Source organism: Schistocerca americana, chromosome 4 (assembly GCF_021461395.2).
Source record: "Schistocerca americana isolate TAMUIC-IGC-003095 chromosome 4, iqSchAmer2.1, whole genome shotgun sequence".
In the NCBI taxonomy this organism is placed as follows: domain Eukaryota; kingdom Metazoa; phylum Arthropoda; class Insecta; order Orthoptera; family Acrididae; genus Schistocerca; species Schistocerca americana.
In genome coordinates this window covers 11457368-11473309 of record NC_060122.1, presented here as the reverse complement: position 1 = coordinate 11473309, position 15942 = coordinate 11457368, and positions in this window count along the sequence as shown.

Here is a 15942-nt window from a genome sequence, read left to right as displayed (position 1 = left end):
AAGAACTGTCAGTCTTCTTGTCCTTAAGTCGGCATTGTGCTTTTTGTATTTAATTCCGATGCAATTTCTGTGTTTCATCGTCAATAAGAAGGTCCAAGGGATACAGTAAACCTGGAGTGATGCATCGGAATCTATAACTACTGTCACAGGAATGGTCAGTGGGAAGAGTCAGTCTTCTCGTCCTTAAGTCGGCATTGTGCCTTTTGTATTTAATTCCAATGCAATTTCTGTGTTTCTTCGTCAATAAGAAGGCCCAAGAGATACAGTAAGCCTGAAGTGAAGCATCGGAATCTATAACTAGTGTCACAGGAATGGTCAGTAGGAAGAGTCAGTCTTATTGTCCTTAAGTCGGAATTGTGCCTTTTGTATTTAATTCCAATGCAATTTCTGTGTTTCATCGTCAATAAGAAGGTCGAATGGATTCAGTAAACCTGAAGTGAAGCATCGGAATCTATAACTAGTGTTACAGGAATGGTTCAAAACATAGTCAGTAAGAAGTGTCGGTCTTCATGTACTTAAGTCGGCATCGAGCCTTTTGTGTTTAATTCCGATGCAATTTCTGTGTTTCATCGTCAATAGGAAGGTCCAAGGGATACAGTAAACCTGGAGTGATGCATCGGAATCTATAACTAGTGTCACAGGAATGGTTCAAACTTAGACAGTAGGAAGAGTCAGTCTTCTTGTACTTAAGTCCGCATTGTGCCTTTTGTATTAAATTCCGATGCAATTTCTGTGTTTCATCGTCAATAAGAAGGTCCATGGGATACAGTAAACCTGAAGTGAAGTATCGGAATCTATAACTAGTGTCACAGGAAAGGTTCAAAACATAGACAGTAAGAAGAGCCAGTCTCCTTGTACTTGAGTCGTCATTGTGCCTTTTGCATTTAATTCCGATGCAATTCCTGTGTTTCATCGTCAATAAGAAGGTCTTAGGGATACAGTAAACCTGAAGTGAAGCATCGGAAACTATAACTAGTGGCAGAGGAATGGTTCAAATCTTAGACAGTAGGAAGAGTCAGTCTTCTTGTACATAAGTAGGCATTGTGCCTTTTGTATTTAATTCCGATGCAATTTCTGTGTTTCATCGTCAATAAGAAGTTCCAAGGGATACAGTAAACCTAGTGTGAAGAATCGGAATCTATAACTAGTGTCACAAAAATGGTCAGTAGGGAGAATCAGTCTTCTTGTCCCTAACTCGGCATTGTGCCTTTTGTATTTAATTCCTATGCAATTTCTGTGTTTCATCGTCAATAAGAAGGTCCATGGGATACAGTAAACCTGAAGTGAAGCATCGGAATCTATAACTAGTGTTACAGGAATGGTTCAAAACATAGTCAGTAAGAAGTGTCGGTCTTCATGTACTTAAGTCGGCATTGAGCCTTTTGTATTTAATTCCGATGCAATTTTTGTGTTTCATCGTCAGTAAGAACGTCCAAGCGATACAGTAAACCTGAAGTGAAGCATCGGAATCTATAACTAGTGTCACAGGAATGGTTCAAAACTTAGACATTAGGAAGAGTCAGTCTTCTTGTACTTAAGTCGGCAATGTGCATTTTGAATTTAATTCGGATGCAATTTCTGTGTTTCATTGTCAATAAGAAGGTCCAAGGGATACAGTAAACCTGAGTGAAGCATCAGAATCTATAACTAGTGTCACAGGAATGGTTCAAAACTTAGACAGTAGGAAGAGTCAGTCTTCTTGTACTTAAGTCGGCATTGTGCATTTTGTATTTAATTCCGATGCAATTTCTGTGTTTCATCGTCAATAAGAATGTCCAAGGAATACAGTACACCAGAAGCGATGCAACAGAATCTATAACTAGTGACACAGGAATGGTTCAAAACTTAGATAGTAGGAAGAGTCGGTCTTCATGTACTTAAGTCGGCATTGTGCCTTTTCTATTTAATTCCGATGCAATTTCTGTGTTTCATCGTCATTAAGAATGTCAGAGGGATACAGTAAACCTGAAGTGAAGCATCGGAATCTATATCTAGTGTCACAGGAGAGGTTCAAAACATAGACAGTAAGAACTGTCAGTCTTCTTGTCCTTAAGTCGGCATTGTGCCTTTTGTATTTAATTCCGATGCAATTTCTGTGTTTCATCGTCGATAAGAAGGTCCAACGGATACAGTAAACCTGAAGTGATGCATCGGAATCTATAACTAGTGTCACAGGAATGGTTCAAACTTAGACATTAGGAAGAGTCAGTCCCCTTGTACCTAAGTCAGCATTGTGTTCTTGTATTTAATTCCGATGCAATTTCTGTGTTTCATCGTCAATAAGAAGGTCCAAGGGATACAGTAAACCTGAAGTGAAGCATCGGAATCTATAACTAGTGTCACAGGAATGGTTCAAAACATAGTCAGTAAGAAGTGTCGGTCTTCATGTACATACGTCGGCATTGTGCCTTTTGTATTTAATTCCGATGCAATATCTGTGTTTCATCGTCAATAAGATGGTCCAAGGGATACAGTAAACCTGGAGTGATGCATCGGAATCTATAACTAGTGTCACAGGAATGGTTCAAACTTAGACATTAGGAAGAGTCAGTCCCCTTGTACTTAAGTCAGCATTGTGCTCTTGTATTTAATTCCGATGCAATTTCTGTGTTTCATCGTCAATAAGAAGGTCCAAGGGATACAGTAAACCTGAAGTGAAGCATCAGAATCTATAACTAGTGCCACAGGAATGGTTCAAAACTTAGATAGTAGGAAGAGTCGGTCTTCATGTACTTAAGTCGGCATTGTGCCTTTTCTATTTAATTCCGATGCAATTTCTGTGTTTCATCGACAATAAGAATGTCAGAGGGATACAGTAAACCTGAAGTGAAGCATCGGAATCTATATCTAGTGTCACAGGAGTGGTTCAAAGCATAGACAGTAAGAACTGTCATTCTTCTTGTCCTTAAGTCGGCATTGTGCCTTTTGTATTTAATTCCGATGCAATTTCCGTGTTTCATCGTCGATACGAAGGTCCAAGGGAGACAGTAAACCTGAAGTGATGCATCGGAATCTATAACTAGTGTCACAGGAATGGTTCAAAACATAGTCAGTAAGAAGTGTCGGTCTTCATGTACTTAAGTCGGCATTGTGCCTTTTGTATTTAATTCCGATGCAATTTCTGTGTTTCATCGTCAATAAGAAGGTCCAAGGGATACAGTAAACCTGGAGTGAAGCATCGGAATCTATAACCACTGTCACAGGAATGGTCAGTGGGAAGAGTCAGTCTTCTTGTCCTTAAGTCGGCATTGTGCCTTTTGTATTTAATTCCGATGCAATTTCTGTGTTTCTTCGTCAATAAGAAGGTCCAAGGGATACAGTAAACCTGAAGTGTAGCATCGGAATCTATAACTAGTGTCACAGGAATGGTCAGTAGGAAGAGTAAGTCTTATTGTACTTAAGTCCGCATTGTGCCTTTTGTATTTAATTCCGATGCAATTTCTGTGTTTCATCGTCAATAAGAACGTCCAAGGGATACAGTAAACCTGAAGTGAAGCATCGGAATCTATAACTAGTGTTGCAGGAATGGTTCAAAACATAGTCAATAAGAAGTGTCGGTCTTCATGTACTTAAGTCGGCATTGTGCCTTTTGTATTTAATTCCGATGCAATTTCTGTGTTTCATCGTCAATAAGAAGGTCCAAGGGATACAGTAAACCTGAAGTGAAGCATCGTAATCTACAACTAGTTTCACAGGAATGGTTCAAAACATAGTCAGTAGGAAGTGTCGGTCTTCATGTACATACGTCGGCATTGTGCCTTTTGTATCCAATTCCGATGCAATTTCTGTGTTTCATCGTCAATAAGAAGGTCCAAGGGATACAGTAAACCTGGAGTGAAGCATCGGAATCTATAACTAGTGTCACAGGAATGGTCAGTAGGAAGAGTCAGTCTTCTTGTACTTAAGTTGGCATTGTGCCATTTGTATTTAATTCCGATGCAATTTCTGTGTTTCATCGTCAATAAGAAGGTCCAAGGAATACAGTAAACCTGAAGTGAAGCATCGGAATCTATAACTAGTGTTACAGTAATGGTTCAAAACATAGTCAGTAAGAAGTGTCGGTCTTCATGTACTTAAGTCGGCATTGTGAATTTTGTATTTAATTCCGATGCCATTTTTGTGTTTCATCGTCAATAAGAAGGTCCAAGGGATACAGTAAACCTGGAGTGAAGCATGGAAATCTATAACTAGTGTCACAAGAATGGGTCAAAACATAGTCAGTAAGAAGTGTCGGTCTTCATGTACTTAAGTCGGCATTGTGTCTTTTGTATTTAATTCCGATGAAATTTCTGTGTTTCATCGTCAATAAGTAGGTCTAAGGTATACAGTAAACCTGGAGTGAAGCATGGAAATTAATACCTAGTGCCACAGGAATGGGTTAAACGTAGTCAGTAAGAAGTGTTGGTCTTCATGTATTTATGTCGGCATTGTGCCTTTTGTATTTACTTCCGATGCAATTTCTGTGTTTCATCGCCATTAAGAAGGTCCAAGGGATACAGTAAACCTGAAGTGAAGCATCGGAATCTGTAACTAGTGTCAGAGGAATGGTTCAAAACTTAGACAGTAGGAAGAGTCAGTCTTCTTGTACTCAAGTCCATTGTGCCTTTTGTATTAATTTCCGATGCAATTTCTGTGTTTCGTCGTCAATAAGAAGGTCCAAGGGATACAGTAAACCTGGTGTAAAGAATCGGAATCTATAACTAGTGTCACAGGAATGGTCAGTAGGAAGAGTCAGTCTTTTTGTACTTAAGTCGGCATTGTGCCTTTTGTATTTAAGTCCGATGCAATTTCTGTGTTTCATCGTCAATAAGAAGGTCCAAGGGATACAGTAAACCTTGAGTGAAGCATCGGAATCCATAACTAGTGTCTCAGGAATGGTTCAAAACATAGTCAGTAAGTAGTGTCGGTCTTCATGTACTTAAGTCGGCATTGTGTCTTTTGTATTTAATTCCGATGCAATTTCTGTGTTTCATCGTCAATAAGAAGGTCCAAGGGATACAGTAAACCTGAAGTGAAGCATCGGAATCTATAACTAGTGTTACAGGAATGGTTCAAAGCATAGACAGTAAGAAGTGACGGTCTTCACGTACTTTAGTCGGCATTGTGCCTTTTGTATTTAATTCTGGTGCCATTTCTGTGTTTCATCGTCAATATGTAGGTCCAAGGTATACAGTAAACCTGGAGTGAAGCATGGAAATCTATAACTAGTGTCACAGGAATGGGTCAAAACATTGTCAGTAAGAAGTGTCGGTCTTCATGTACTTAAGTCGGCATTGTGACTTTTGTATTTAATTCCGATGCAATTTCTGTGTTTCATCGTCAATAAGAAGGTCCAAGGGATACAGTAAACCTGGAGTGAAGCATCGGAATCTATAACTACTGTCACAGGAATGGTCAGTGGGAAGAGTCAGTCTTCTTGTCCTTAAGTCCGCATTGTGCCTTTTGTAATTAATTCCGATTCAATTTCTGTGTTTCTTCGTCAATAAGAACGTCCAAGGGATACAGTAAACGTGAAGTGTAGCTTCGGAATCTATAACTAGTGTCACAGGAATGGTTCAAAAGCATAGTCAGTAAGAGGTGTCGGTCTTCATGTACTTAAGTCGGCATTGTGCCTTTTGTACTTAATTCCGATGCAATTTCTGTGTTTCATCGTCAAAAAGAAGGTCCAAGGGATACAGTAAACCTGAAGTGAAGCATCGGAATCTATAACTAGTGTCACAGTAATGGTTCAAAACATAGTCAGTAAGAAGTGTCGGTCTTCATGTACTTATGTCGGCATTGTGCCTTTTGTATTTAATTCCGATGCAATTTCTGTGTTTAATCGTCAATAAGAAGGTCCAAGGGATACAGTAAACCTGAAGTGAAGCATCGGAATCTGTAACTAGTGTCAGAGGAATGGTTCAAAACTTAGACAGTAGGAAGAGTCAGTCTTCTTGTACTTAAGTCGGCATTGTGCCTTTGGTATTAATTTCCGATGCAATTTCTGTGTTTCGTCGTCAATAAGAAGGTCCAAGGGATACAGAAAACCTGGTGTAAAAAATCGGAATCTATAACTAGTGTCACAGGAATGGTCAGTAGGATGTGTCAGTCTTCTTGTACTTAAGTCGGCATTGTTACTTTTGTATTTAAGTCCGATGCAATTTCTGTTTTTCATCGTCAATAAGAAGGTCCAAGGGATACAGTAAACCTTGAGTGAAGCATCGGAATCCATAACTAGTGTCTCAGGAATGGTACAAAACATAGTCAGTAAGAAGTGTCGGTCTTCATGTACTTAAGTCGGCATTGTGCCTTTTGTATTTAAGTCAGATGCAATTTCTGTGTTTCATCGTCAATAAGAAGGTCCAAGGGATACAGTAAACCTTGAGTGAAGCATCGGAATCCACAACTAGTGTCTCAGGAATGGTTCAAAACATAGTCAGTAAGAAGTGTCGGTCTTCATGTACTTAAGTGGGCATTGTGCCTCTTGTTTTTAATTCCGATGCAATTTCTGTGTTTCATCGTCAATAAGAAGGTCCAAGGGATACAATAAACCTGAAGTGAAGCATCGGAATCTATAACTAGTGTTACAGGAATGGTTCAAAACATAGTCAGTAAGAAGTGACGGTCTTCACGTACTTAAGTCGGCATTGTGCCTTTTGTATTTAATTCTGATGCCATTTCTGTGTTTCATCGTCAATATGTAGGTCCAAGGTATACAGTAAACCTGGAGTGAAGCATGGAAATCTATAACTAGTGTCACAGGAATGGTCAGTAGGAAGAGTCAGTCTTCTTGCCCTTAAGTCGGCATTGTGCCTTTTGTATTTAATTCCGATGCAATTTATGTGTTTCATCGTCAATACGAAGGTCCATGGGATACAGTAAACCTGAAGTGAAGCATCGGAATCTATAACTAGTGTTACAGTAATGGTTCAAAACATAGTCAGTAAGAAGTGTCGTTTTTCATGTACTTAAGTCGACATTGTGAATTTTGTATTTAATTCCGATGCCATTTCTGTGTTTCATCGTCAATAAGAAGGTCCAAGGGATACAGTAAACCTGGAGTGAAGCATGGAAATCTATAACTAGTGTCACAGGAATGGGTCAAAACATAGTCAGTAAGAAGTGTCGGTCTTCATGTACTTAAGTCGGCATTGTGAATTTTGTATTTAATTCCGATGCCATTTTTGTGTTTCATCGTCAATAAGAAGGTCCAAGGGATACAGTAAACCTTGAGTGAAGCATCGGAATCCATAACTAGTGTCTCAGCAATGGTTCAAAACATAGTCAGTAAGTAGTGTCGGTCTTCATGTACTTAAGTCGGCATTGTGCCTTTTGTATTTAATTCCGATGCAATATCTGTGTTTCATCGTCAATAAGAAGGTCCAAGGGATACAGTAAACCTGAAGTGAAGCATCGGAATCTATAACTAGTGTCACAGGAATTGTTCAAATCATAGTCAGTAAGACGTGTCGTTCTTCATGTACATAAGTCGGCATTGTGCCTTTTGTATTTAATTCCGATGCAATTTCTGTGTGTCATCGTCAATAAGAAGGTCCAAGGGATACAGTAAGCCTGAAGTGAAGCATCGGAAACTATAACTAGTGTTACAGGAATGGTTCAAAACATAGTCAGTGAGAAGTGACGGTCTTCACGTACTTTAGTCGGCATTGTGCCTTTTCTATTTAATTCTGATTTCATTTCTGTGTTTCATCGTCAATATGTAGGTCCAAGGTATACAGTAAACCTGGAGTGAAGCATGGAAATCTATAACTAGTGTCACAGGAATGGGTCAAAACATAGGCAGTAAGTAGTGTCGGTCTTCATGTACTTAAGTCGGCATTGTGCCTTTTTTATTTAATTCCGATGCAATTTCTGTGTTTCATCGTCAATAAGAAGGTCCAAGGGATAGAGTAAACCTGAAGTGAAGCATCGGAATCTATAACTAGTGTCACAGGAATGGTTCAAATCATAGTCAGTAAGACGTGTCGTTCTTCATGTACTTAAGTCGGCATTGTGCCTTTTGTATTTAATTCCGATGCAATTTCTGTGTTTCATCGTCAATAAGAAGGTCCAAGGGATACAGTAAACCTGAAGTGAAGCATCGGAATCTATAACTAGTGTTACAGGAATGGTTCAAATCATAGTCAGTAAGAAGTGACGGTCTTCACGTACTTTAGTCGGCATTGTGCCTTTTGTATTTAATTCTGATGCCATTTCTGTGTTTCATCGTCAATATGTAGGTCCAAGGTATACAGTAAACCTGGAGTGAAGCATGGAAATCTATAACTAGTGTCACAGGAATGGGTCAAAACATAGTCAGTTAGAAGTGTCGGTCTTTATGTACTTAAGTCGGCATTGTGCCTTTTGTATTTAATTCCGATGCAATTTCTGTGTTTCATCGTCAATAAGAAGGTCCATGGGATACAGTAAACCTGGAGTGAAGCATCGGAATCTATAACTACTGTCACAGGAATGGTCAGTTGGAAGAGTCAGTCTTCTTGTCCTTAAGTCGGCATTGTGCCTTTTGTATTTAATTCCGATGCAATTTCTGTGTTTCATCGTCAATAAGAACGTCCAACGGATACAGTAAACTTGAAGTGAAGCATCGGAATCTATAACTAGTGTTGCAGGAATGGTTCAAAACATAGTCAATAAGAAGTGTCGGTCTTCATGTACTTAAGTCCGCATTGTGCCTTTTGTATTTAATTCCGATGATATTTCTGTGTTTCTTCGTCAATAAGAAGGTCCAAGGGATACAGTAAACCTGAAGTGAAGCATCGGAATCTATAACTAGTGTCACACGAATGGTCTGTAGGAAAGTCAGTCTTATTGTCCTTAAGTCGGCATTGTGCCTTTTGTATTTAATTCCGATGCAATTTCTGTGTTTCATCGTCAATAAGAACGTCCAAGGAATACAGTAAACTTGAAGTGAAGCATCGGAATCTATAACTAGTGTTGCAGGAATGGTTCAAAACATAGTCAATAAGAAGTGTCGGTCTTCATGTACTTAAGTCGGCATTGTGCCTTTTGTATTTAATTCCGATGCAATTTCTGTGTTTCATCGTCAATAAGAAGGTCCAAGGGATACAGTAAACGTGAAGTGTAGCTTCGGAATCTATAACTAGTGTCACAGGAATGGTTCAAAAGCATAGTCAGTAAGTAGTGTCGGTCTTCATGTACTTAAGTCGGCATTGTGCCTTTTGTACATAATTCCGATGCAATTTCTGTGTTTCATCGTCAATAAGAAGGTCCAAGGGATACAGTAAACCTGAAGTGAAGCATCGGAATCCATAACTAGTGTCACAGGAATGGTTCAAAACATAGTCAGTAAGAAGTGACGGTCTTCACGTACTTAAGTCGGCATTGTGCCTTTTGTATTTAATTCTGATGCCATTTCTGTGTTTCATCGTCAATATGTAGGTCCAAGGTATACAGTAAACCTGGAGTGAAGCATGGAAATCTATAACTAGTGTCACAGGAATGGTCAGTAGGAAGAGTCAGTCTTCTTGCCCTTAAGTCGGCATTGTGCCTTTTGTATTTAATTCCGATGCTATTTATGTGTTTCATCGTCAATAAGAAGGTCCAAGGGATACAGTAAACCTGAAGTGAAGCATCGGAATCTATAACTAGTGTTACAGTAATGGTTCAAAACATAGTCAGTAAGAAGTGTCGTTCTTCATGTACTTAAGTCGGCATTGTGAATTTTGTATTTAATTCCGATGCCATTTCTGTGTTTCATCGTCGTTAAGAAGGTCCAAGTGATGCAGTAAACCTGGAGTGAAGCATGGAAATCTATAACTAGTGTCACAGGAATGGGTCAAAACATAGTCAGTAAGAAGTGTCGGTCTTCATGTACTTAAGTCGGCATTGTGAATTTTGTATGCAATTCCGATGCCATTACTGTGTTTCATCGTCAATAAGAAGGTCCAAGGGATACAGTAAACCTTGAGTGAAGCATCGGAATCCATAACTAGTGTCTCAGGAATGGTTCAAAACATAGTCAGTAAGTAGTGTCGGTCTTCATGTACTTAAGTCGGCATTGTGCCTTTTATATTTAATTCCGATGCAATTTCTGTGTTTCATCGTCAATAAGAAGGTCCAAGGGATACAGTAAACCTGAAGTGAAGCATCGGAATCTATAACTAGTGTTACAGGAATGGTTCGAAACATAGTCAGTAAGAAGTGACGGTCTTCACGTACTTTAGTCGGCATTGTGCCTTTTGTATTTAATTCTGATGCCATTTCTGTGTTTCATCGTCAATATGTAGGTCCAAGGTATACAGTAAACCTGGAGTGAAGCATGGAAATCTATAACTAGTGTCACAGGAATGGGTCAAAACATAGTCAGTACGTAGTGTCGGTCTTCATGTACTTAAGTCGGCATTGTGCCTTTTGTATTTAATACCGATGCAATTTCTGTGTTTCATCGTCAATAAGAAGGTCCAAGGGATACAGTAATCCTGAAGTGAAGCATCGTAATCTATAACTAGTGTCACAGGAATGGTTCAAATCATAGTCAGTAAGACGTGTCGTTCTTCATGTACTTAAGTCGGCATTGTGCCTTTTGTATTTAATTCCGATGCAATTTTTGTGTTTCATCGTCAATAAGAAGGTCCAAGGGATACAGTAAACCTGAAGTGAAGCATCGGAATCTATAACTAGTGTTACAGGAATGGTTCAAAACATAGTCAGTAAGAAGTGACGGTCTTCATGTACTTAAGTCGGCATTGTGCCTTTTGTATTTAATTCCGATGCAATTTCTGTGTTTCATCGTCAATAAGATGGTCCATCGATACGGTAAACGTGAAGTGTAGCTTCGGAATCTATAACTAGTGTCACAGGAATGGTTCAAAAGCATAGTCAGTAAGAAGTGTCGGTCCTCATATACATACGTCGGCATTGTGCCTTTTGTATTTAATTCCGATGCAATTTCTGTGGTTCATCGCCAATAAGAAGGTCCAAGGGATATAGTAAACCTGGAGTGAAGCATGTAAATCTATAACTAGTGTCACAGGAATGGGTCAAAACATAGTCAGTAAGAAGTGTCGGTCTTCATGTACTTAAGTCGGCATTGTGAATTTTGTATTTAATTCCGATGCCATTTCTGTGTTTCATCGTCAATAAGAAGGTCCAAGGGATACAGTAAACCTGGAGTGAAGCATGGAAATCTATAACTAGTGTCACAGGAATGGGTCAAAACATAGTCAGTAAGAAGTGTCGGTCTTCATGTACTTAAGTCGGCATTGTGAATTTTGTATTTAATTCCGATGCCATTTCTGTGTTTCATCGTCAATAAGAAGATCCAAGGGATACAGTAAACCTGGAGTGAAGCATCGGAATCTATAACTACTGTCACAGGAATGGTCAGTTGGAAGAGTCAGTCTTCTTGTCCTTAAGTCGGCATTGTGCCTTTTGTATTTAATTCCGATGCAATTTCTGTGTTTCATCGTCAATACGAACGTCCAAGGGATACAGTAAACTTGAAGTGAAGCATCGGAATCTATAACTAGTGTTGCAGGAATGGTTCAAAACATAGTCAATAAGAAGGGTCCGTCTTCATGTACTAAAGTCGGCATTGTGCCTTTTGTATTTAATTCCGATGCAATTTCTGTGTTTCATCGTCAATAAGAAGGTCCAAGGGATACAGTAAACGTGAAGTGTAGCTTCAGAATCTATAACTAGTGTCACAGGAATGGTTCAAAAGCATAGTCAGTAAGAAGTGTCGGTCTTCATGTACTTAAGTCGGCATTGTGCCTTTTGTACTTAATTCCGATGCAATTTCTGTGTTTCATCGTCAATAAGAAGGTCCAAGGGATACAGTAAACCTGGAGTGAAGCATCGGAATCTATAACTACTGTCACAGGAATGGTCAGTGGGAAGAGTCAGTCTTCTTGTCCTTAAGTCCGCATTGTGCCTTTTGTATTTAATTCCGATGCAATTTCTGTGTTTCTTCGTCAATAAGAAGGTCCAAGGGATACAGTAAACCTGACGTGAAGCATCGGAATCTATAACTAGTGTCACACGAATGGTCAGTTGGAAGAGTCAGTCTTATTGTCCTTAAGTCGGCATTGTGCCTTTTGTATTTAATTCCGATGCAATTTCTGTGTTTCATCGTCAACAAGAACGTCCAAGGAATACAGTAAACTTGAAGTGAAGCATCGGAATCTATAACAAGTGTCACAGGAATGGTTCAAAACATAGTCAGTAAGAAGTGTCGGGCTTCATATACATACGTCGGCATTGTGCCTTTTGTATTTAATTCCGATGCAATTTCTGTGTGTCATCGCCAATAAGAAGGTGCAAGGGATACAGTAAACCTGCAGTGAAGCATGGAAATCTATAACTAGTGTCACAGGAATGGTCAGTAGGAAGAGTCAGTCTTCTTGTCCTTAAGTCGGCATTGTACCTCTTGTATTTAACTCCCATGCAATTTCTGTGTGTCATCGTCAATAAGAAGGTCCAAGGGATACAGTAAACCTGAAGTGAAGCATCGGAATCTATAACTAGTGTCACAGGAATGGTCAGTAGGAAGAGTCAGTCTTCTTGTACTTAAGTTGGCATTGTGCCATCTGTATTTAACTCCGATGCAATTTCTGTGCTTCATCGTCAATAAGAAGGTCCTAGGAATACAGTAAACCTGAAGTGAAGCATCGGAATCTATAACTAGTGTCACAGGAATGGTTCAAAACATAGTCAGTAGGAAGTGTCGGTCTTCATGTACTTAAGTCGGCATTGTGCCTTTTGTATTTAATTCCGATGCAATTTCTGTGTTTCATTGTCAATAAGAAGGTCCAAGGGATACAGTAAACCTGAAGTGAAGCATCGGAATCTATAACTAGTCTCAGAGGAATGGTTCAAAACTTAGACAGTAGGAAGAGTCAGTTTTCTTGTACTTAAGTCGGCATTGTGCCTTTTGTATTAATTTCCGATGCAATTTCTGTGTTTCGTCGCCAATAAGAAGGTCCAAGGGATACAGTAAACCTGGTGTAAAAAATCGGAATCTATAACTAGTGTCACAGGAATGGTCAGTAGGAAGAGTCAATCTTCTTGTACTTAAGTCGGCATTGTGCCTTTTGTATTTAAGTCCGATGCAATTTCTGTGTTTCATCGTCAATAAGATGGTCCAAGGGATACAGTAAACCTTGAGTGAGGCATCGGAATAAATACCTAGTGTCTCAGGAATGGTACAAAGCATAGTCAGTAAGAAGTGTCGGTCATCATGTACTTAAGTGGGCATTGTGCCTTTTGTATTTAATTCTGATGCAATTTCTGTGTTTCATCGTCAATAAGAAGGTCCAAGGGATACAGTAAACCTGAAGTGAAGCATCGGAATCTATAACTAGCGTCACACGAATGGTTCAAATCATAGTCAGTAAGAAGTGTCGTTCTTCATGTACTTAAGTCGGCATTGTGCCTTTTGTATTTAATTCCGATGCAATTTCTGTGTTTCATCGTCAATAAGAAGGTCCAAGGGATACAGTACACCTGAAGTGAAGCATTGGAATCTATAACTAGTGTTACAGGAATGGTTCAAAACATAGTCAGTAAGAAGTGACGGTCTTCACGTACTTAAGTCGGCATTGTGCCTTTTGTATTTAATTCTGATGCCATTTCTGCATTTCATCGTCAATATGTAGGTCCAAGGTATACAGTAAACCTGGAGTGAAGCATGGAAATCTATAACTAGTGTCACAGGAATGGTCAGTAGGAAGAGTCAGTCTTCTTGCACTTAAGTCGGCATTGTGCCTTTTGTATTTAATTCAGATGCAATTTGTGTGTTTCATCGTCAATAAGAAGGTCCAAGGGATACAGTAAACCTGAAGTGAAGCATCGGAATCTATAACTAGTGTTACAGTAATGGTTCAAAACATAGTCAGTAAGAAGTGTCGTTCTTCATGTACTTAAGTCGGCATTGTAAATTTTGTATTTAATTCCGATGCCATTTCTGTGTTTCATCGTCAATAAGAAGGTCCAAGGGATACAGTAAACCTGGAGTGAAGCATGGAAATCTATAACTAGTGTCACAGGAATGGGTCAAATCATAGTCAGTAAGAAGTGTCGGTCTTCATGTACTGAAGTCGGCATTGTGAATTTTGTATTTAATTCCGATGCCATTTCTGTGTTTCATCGTCAATAAGAAGGTCCAAGGGATACAGTAAACCTGGAGTGAAGCATGGAAATCTATAACTAGTGTCACCGGAATGGGTCAAAACATAGTCAGTAAGAAGTGTCGGTCTTCATGTACTTAAGTCGGCATTAAGTCTTTTGTATTTAATTCCGATGCAATTTCTGTATTTCGTCGTCAATTAGAAGGTCCAAGGGATACAGTAAACCTGGTGTAAACAATCCGAATCTATAACTATTATCACAGGAATGGTCAGTAGGAAGAGTCAGTCTTCTTGTACTTAAGTCGGCATTGTGCATTTTGTATTTAAGTCCGATGCAATTTCTGTGTTTCATCGTCTATAAGAAGGTCCAAGGGATACAGTAAACCTTGAGTGAAGCATCGGAATCCATAACTAGTGTCTCAGGAATGGTTCAAAACATAGTCAGTAAGAAGTGTCGGTCTTCATGTACTTAAGTGGGCATTGTGCCTTTTGTATTTAATTCCGATGCAATTTCTGTGTTTCATCGTCAATAAGAAGGTCCAAGGGATACAGTAAACCTGAAGTGAAGCATCGGAATCTATAACTAGTGTCACAGGAATGGTTCAAAACATAGTCAGTAGGAAGTGTCGGTCTTCATGTACTTAAGTCGGCATTGTGCCTTTTGTATTTAATTCCGATGCAATTTCTGTGTTTCATTGTCAATAAGAAGGTCCAAGGGATACAGTAAACCTGAAGTGAAGCATCGGAATCTATAACTAGTCTCAGAGGAATGGTTCAAAACTTAGACAGTAGGAAGAGTCAGTCTTCTTGTACTTAAGTCGGCATTGTGCCTTTTGTATTTAATTCCGATGAAATTTCTGTGTTTCATCGTCAATAAGAAGGTCCAAGAGATACAGTAAACCTGAAGTGAAGCATCGGAATCTATAACTAGTGTCACAGGAATGGTCAGTAGGAAGAGTCAGTCTTCTTGCCCTTAAGTAGGCATTGTGCCTTTTGTATTTAATTCCGATGCAATTTATGTGTTTCATCGTCAATAAGAAGGTCCAAGGGATACAGTAAACCTGAAGTGAAGCATCGGAATCTATAACTAGTGTTACAGTTATGGTTCAAAACATAGTCAGTTAGAAGTGTCGTTCTTCATGTACTTAAGTCGGAATTGTGAATTTTGTATTTAATTCCGATGCCATTCCTGTGTTTCATCGTCAATAAGAACGTCCAAGGGATACAGTAAACCTGGAGTGAAGCATGGAAATCTATAACTAGTGTCACAGGAATGGGTCAAAACATAGTCAGTAAGAAGTGTCGGTCTTCATGTACTTAAGTCGGCATTGTGTCTTTTGTATTTAATTCCGATGCCATTTCTGTGTTTCATCGTCAATAAGTAGGTCCAAGGTATACAGTAAACCTGGAGTGAAGCATGGAAATCTATAACTAGTGTCACAGGAATGGGTTAAAACATAGTCAGTAAGAAGTGTCGGTCTTCATGTACTTATGTCGGCATTGTGCCTTTTGTATTTAATTCCGATGCAATTTCTGTGTTTAATCGTCAATAAGAAGGTCCAAGGGATATAGTAAACCTGAAGTGAAGCATCGGAATCTATAACTAGTGTCAGAGGAATGGTTCAAAACATAGTCAGTAAGAAGTGTCGGTCTTCATGTACTTAAGTCGGCATTGTGTCTTTTGTATTTAATTCCGATGCAATTTCTGTGTTTTGTCGTCAATAAGAAGGTCCAAGGGATACAGTAAACCAGGTGTAAAAAATCCGAATCTATAACTATTATCACAGGAATGGTCAGTAGGAAGAGTCAGTCTTCTTGTACTTAAGTCGGCATTGTGCCTTTTGTATTTAAGTCC